The sequence below is a fragment of the Ursus arctos genome, unplaced genomic scaffold, assembly GCF_023065955.2.
Source record: "Ursus arctos isolate Adak ecotype North America unplaced genomic scaffold, UrsArc2.0 scaffold_17, whole genome shotgun sequence".
Classification (NCBI taxonomy): domain Eukaryota; kingdom Metazoa; phylum Chordata; class Mammalia; order Carnivora; family Ursidae; genus Ursus; species Ursus arctos.
The window spans coordinates 19,716,319-19,722,507 of NW_026622841.1; the positions used below are offsets into that span (position 1 = coordinate 19,716,319).

General features: G+C 36.4%; 1 protein-coding gene across 1 annotated transcript in view; it reads right to left on the bottom strand.

Annotated features, from left to right (window-relative positions):
• Nucleotides 1-4,365, bottom strand: part of RAB27B (RAB27B, member RAS oncogene family) — a 140,277-nt gene extending 135,912 nt beyond the window's left edge. Inside the window, exons 1-2 of the mRNA XM_057313070.1 lie at nucleotides 4,330-4,365; nucleotides 4,123-4,197 (exon numbers count right to left, since the gene is read on the bottom strand). The gene's annotated coding sequence lies outside the window, so the exon portion shown is untranslated. The remainder of the gene's footprint in view (nucleotides 1-4,122; nucleotides 4,198-4,329) is intronic.
• Nucleotides 4,366-6,189: the final 1,824 nt, after the last annotated feature.

Sequence of the window (6,189 nt, forward strand, 5' to 3'; positions counted from 1 at the left end):
ATGTAACACAATCCCAGCTAACAAAGCTCCTATTTGAGAGTCTTTAGAAGACTCAGGAATAATGCTCTCTCTCTGCTGTCTGTGGGAGTGACCGTCTTTCCGCCCCCCACTGTGTGGTATGGAATCACCACAACACTTTAAGGAAAGGGACACAGGGGTGAGCAAACAGTCCAATACTTGATTATCTGACGAGGTATTCCAAAGAGTGAATTCATAAAGTTGTAACAACACTTTACAAGTCATAATGGAAATTCAATTTGCCCCAGATATTGTCATGGACTCTTAACATAGGTTATCTTATTTTTCTTAAAACTCTGTAAAGTTTTATCAAGGGGGTAAAATGCTCAAGATTTCAAGACTTAAGAATGACCTAGAATGGATGTAAATTGCGGCATGAACTCCACACTCTTTCTGTTACAACACATTGCTGCTCATTACTTGGGTGTCTCTTACACTCAGATCCCTGATGATCTACCACTTTTTCGGGGAGTTTTCCAGACAACATGTCAAAAAAAAAAAAAAAAAAAAAAAAACCCCACCAAGTCATTCTTTATCATAGTACTCTCTTCTAATTTTCAAGTTAGCACCTATTAGATATGTTACTTTGTAACGAGTTATAATAAATTTAAGAGAATTTTAATAATAATATATATGGTTTATAATATTTGGGTTTTGTGGCCTATTTCCCTCCATAAGATGATGAAGCCCATGAACGGTGGGACATATCTTATTTACTGGTCTGACCTTCATACCCAGCATATAGTGAGGGATTGACAAATATCTAATAAACAAATATAATCCAAAAACAAAAACAAAATTAATGCTGTGTCCATAAAATCTTATATCAATTCTAAAATATAAACTATAATTATTACACTATATTTGGGGGAATAGCAAAGCGCATTTGCTACTTAAACATCTTAACATGATTAGTATTTATCAACAGTTCCCTTAAGAAGAAGGTTTAACTTCTTCCCTATTAAATAAAAGACGTCAGCGGAACGAAGCAAGAGTCTATGAGTGGTGTCCTTTGTCCACATCAGTTACAACTGCATGAACCAGGAGGGATAATTGAAACAATGTTTTGGATAAAACTGCTTATCAGCAGTCCACGGTACACCTTTCATTTTGCTAATTGGTCTTTTACACCTAAAGGCTGAATCTCATTTATTTAAAACTTTCTGCTGTACCTACAAACTTAGTTCTTTGTAAGTAAAATCAATACTGGAAACAAAACCTTTGCTTTTGAGAAAAGCTTATTCCCAAAACTATATGGATAGTAACTTCTCCCTCTTGCCAAACTCCCACAAAATGTGTCTCATCCCTCCTGGTTCACACAAGCGTATACGAGGTAGACCTGGCATGCTACTAATGTGCTCCCGTTCCATTTCCTTGAACTCTTTCATTTAACAAGAAAAAAATTACAATTAGAGACACAATTAGAAAATGTCAAGGAAAATGTCAAGGAAATTCTCAAGTTACATATAATTCCTAGTCACTGTGGCTTGTATCTGTGCCTGAAAGTTTTGTAACCATTCATATTAACATTGTAATCACCTTTCAGGGCAAATCAAGGACTATCTGTCATTTCTTTCCATTTGTTTCTTTATCCCTTCAACAAACACTCAGGGGTTCCTGCAGGGTTGACCATTAGAAGTCAGCCCCCAGCCAATTTTTTGCATTTTCAGTGGCTTTTACTAGGAGACATCTTTCCTTACCCCACACAGAAAACTAAAAGAAGTGTAAATTGAAATGACACAAGTTTCACTGATGTTCCTCTTCTCCTATTACATTAGCTCCTTCTGGGTGGTTTAATAATGTAAAAGCTAATTGTTTTCATCTCTTTCCTAAATATCTTCCTAAGGACCCTCCTTACGTGAGAATCCCTGTTTTGGAATCTATCATATCCTTTAAGGAAAAAAGCACTGCTGAGGGTAAAATCAGGGTATACAGATTTGTTACTTTGTTAAAAGTAATCTTTTAGAAATATCTACCTTACTATTATCTAGTAAATCGAGATTATGTTGATATTCACCTGGATCTCCTAGGAAACCAGACTTTTCAAGGCCTAAAGAGATTATCCTCAGGGATAAAAATCACCAGATAATCACCACTTTCACACTTTAACAAACGAGTTTTAGCTTTTGCATTTGATTCTGCACCTTAAGCCCCACTTGTTCACCAGCAAGTCTGGACTCCCGCTGAGTATTGTGTCCTTGTCTTCAGTCAGGTCTGGCCAGTGGACTTAATTTCAGGACTTAAATTCAGAAACAAAGTTCATGTTCTGCAGAGAGTATCAAATTCTGAATAAGAGCTTTCTTCTCTGGTCTCCCTCACCCACCCGATTGTCATTGAATTCAATGAATCTTTAGACCCAACATATAATTAAATTATTTTTAGATTATTTATGGTAAGGCATGTATAATGAGTATGACATAAAACTAAAGTTTAAGGCTGCAAATCACATGTTGGGCAAGAATTTTGAAAACTAAGTTTTAATCTGAAAGAACTCAGTCATCTTCCCAGGCTGAGACTATAGAAACATTCTTTTTTTAAAGAGAAAAAGGAGAAATTTTATTAACATGAAGTTCATGGAGTTATGTAGTATTTCGTTATACCAACTAAACATAAAGGTAAAAAATTTATTTTCCTTCACAAAACGCTGGAAGTCTATTACTACCCCCAATCTGATTTCCCTAACTTTTTCTAGAAGTAAGGCACTTTTTTCAAAAAAGATTTTCCCTGGTAAGAAATTTATAGAGCATTATTAACGTGTTATTTTTATATGATTATATTCATTTGCATTTAAGGATATTGCAAATTAATTGCTACAACCACTTGTAATTTCTGTTACATTAAAAAAATATAGGTAGCATATTTATTTAGTAAACATTCAATCAGAGCGTTCAAATAGAAAGAAGTATAGAACAATAAAATAAGACTCAATCCCTCCCTCATATCCTCTGTGCCTCTTTTTTTGTACCAAATAAAGAGTTTCAGGAGAATTATAGGTATATTTTCAGAAGCTTAATACTTCAATCATTTAAATCTCATTTATGGTATTTCAATGTATCAAATATAAGTCCTTAAAGGATACAGTTTTTGAACTATTAAATGTATTTTAAACTCATAAAAATGCTTTTCATTAAAGTCACCTTTTCAATGTTGATGCCTTGCTATGAGTCTCAGTTTGACATTTTCTTTCCTGAAATAAATTTAATGCCACTATTTATCTTAAAATTCCCATGAATTGACCATTAATATGACTCAACATTTTATTCATTTATAAATACATTTATCTATTTCATTTTGGTATAAGACACCTAAATTTGATCTAATTTCTAAGGTAATAATCTAACAACAATTTAACAAGGCTTTAAAGTTTTCAAAGAGCTTTTAATGCATGAAATTGGCATCAAGGCCCTGCAGAAGCATCTTCAACTGTTTGTAAGATACTTAAAGATAATGTCCAATTTTCTCTATAGAGTGATCTTCATTTGGATTTCCTAGTAGCAAACTACTTCCTTATCACACATAACCAGATGTATTGTTGAACAGGAGAGGGAATCTTGGATAATTTTTTAAATGTTTCTGTGTGTAATCTACTAATTGTAGTATTGAGTGGAGTGCGGTGCAAGAGAAAGCAAACTCAATTTCTCCTCAATGGCTTTACACCGAGAGGTACAGAACGGTGTAACAGCTTTCTGGCAGCCCACATCTATGAGGAGTATTTGGAATGCAGAAATAAAGAAAGCATAAAAAGACTCCTACACTGCACCACGGCAATGATTAGAAAGGACAATCTCTGAGCTTTGAAAACGGAAAGCAGAAAGCCAGCAAGCAGTCTGCAGCCCTGAGCAAAATCTCTTTCCCATCAAAACTCTGTTGCAAATCCAGCTTCTTCTCTTGCAAACCCACAGGCTGGGAGGGGGAACCACAGCCACTCCAAAGTGGAGCTGCAGGGCCATCATTAGTGGTTTCTGTCACCGTCTTGGTGCTTTTCCTTCATGAATGAAATATGCAGATGGCATTTTACATTGGCTCTTTCAGTGAGGAAGAAGAAGGTCAAGAGGTACAACTAACACAGCCAGCCCGTTAGAGATCCGTGACCAATGTACTTACACCTTCAAATGTCTCCAGATTTCAGCCTCTGGAAATATCTAGCCCATTTCTTTATGGCACTGTTGCTTCCATCAGCTGTGGAAATTAACATAAAATAATATAGTAACCCAACGAGTGCTGGACAGCCTTCCAGAGCATCAGACTAGGTGAACACTAAAGGCACACGGACGGTCTACAAAATCTGAATGATAAATAGCAAGTAAATACCTTCCAACAGGCCAGAAAGGGGAAGGATGCTGAGCTGCTACAGCTGCTGTCGGCTCTCTTGTGTAACAGCAAAGGCGGCTCAGTCCCGCTGACACGCTGTGAAGCGCGGCTGCCTATCGGCGTCGGGGCGGTCCTAGTGCCTGCGCCAGGTTACACACGCGGTAACCCTGAGCAGCTTCCCTGCGTCTCGTGATCCCTCCAGAGGCTCTGCCCAAGGGCTATCAGGGACGTCGGCTTGTTGAGCATCAGGGCAGTGGACTTGGGGTTTGGGAAAAGTGATTAATAGTAAACAAGATCTGCTCACAATTCCAGACCCTGCAGCTGAACCCAAAAAGGATTACAGATAATCTTGTCTGTTAAACGAACGGTGCTCTTGAAAACGTTAAAGCCAGAGGGCTGTTAAAGGAAACCTAATTTGCACCTCTGCTATATTGACTGTATCTATTTATTTTGCTTTTCTGCCCCCGCACTTACAATGTAAAGGAAACAAGAAGAAAGAAGTAGGGGATTTTTTTAAAGTTTGGTATCTTTTCTTACCATTTGCAGAAAGTGTTTGTTAAAGGCCTAAAAACTCCATGTTGCACAGCACATTCAGTTCAAAAACCTAAACTAAAATAAATGCAAAAATAAAGACTTCCAGAAGCTTATTCTCAGAGAGGCAAAGTGTGTAAGTGCCACTCCATGTAAATACCACCTCCGCCTCTATGTGCCCCATCTCTTTCTCTTTGTAGCACCTCTCCGCCCCCCCCAAAATTAATGCTTTTTTATTTGGTTGCGATCTGACTGCCCTCTGCAATATAATATCTACGAGGGAATCTGTTCTCTCTACTTTGATAAAGTAGCCTGGAAGATCACTCAGCACATAGTAGGTCCTCAGTAAATCTTTGTGGAAACAATAAACTGGACAGTAAGCTGAGAAATGATACTACAGAAAGCAAGTACAGAAATCAACCCCTTAACTAATTACATTCAACTAGCACATCTCCCAGAGCAGCTATTTTATTTAAGGTCTGTGTTAAGTCTATGTTTACCTTTAAGAAGCTTATAACTTAAAGGTAGAGAAAAGATACTAATACATGTGTACAGTCAAGCAGTTATGTGTACATATACTATTTGCCATAAGAGAATGAATAATATTAAGTCGGGATGTGCTGTATCTGATAAGAATTTCTGTGTTTTGATATTATGTATATGGTGTTGAGCCAGGAAATTGGGTCTGAGAAATCAATACTGATTTCTCCCTCCGTCTCCCCAAGTGTATGGTTACAGTTTGGTTGGTTTTGGGCAGGTTGGTTCAGAATTGACCAGAATCTGGAAAGTTAAGTCAGATTATCATTTAAAAATAATTAGAGATGTATAATCTTTAAAATACTATATAAGAGGCTATGAAAGCATGCTTAAATTTATAGTCTCAAGTTCTTATATCAGCAAATAAAAAGACAGAAAACTAAGGTAAGAGATAATAAAAACTAGAGAATATATCAATGAGACAGAAAAGAAATCTATACTGGCGAGAAATATAAAACATCAAGAATCAACAAGGCCAAAAGGATAATTTTGAAAAAGTTAATGAAATAGATAAATATTTGGCTAAAGATAAAAGAGGGAAGGCATAAAACTCATTTAGAAACACTTTAAAAAACAGTGTTTGAGTTTCTGAAAAAGTTAAACATATGCCTATCATATAACCCAGTCATTTCACTCCAAGGTATTTGTCCAAAAAAGATGACAACTGTACGAAGGCTTATAAGACTTGTATGAATTTTCATAGAGCTTTAGTTGTACTAACGGAAAATAAGAAACAACCCAAATGTCTGTCAAGAGATGAATGCTTAAATTGTGGTCTATCTGTACAGCAAG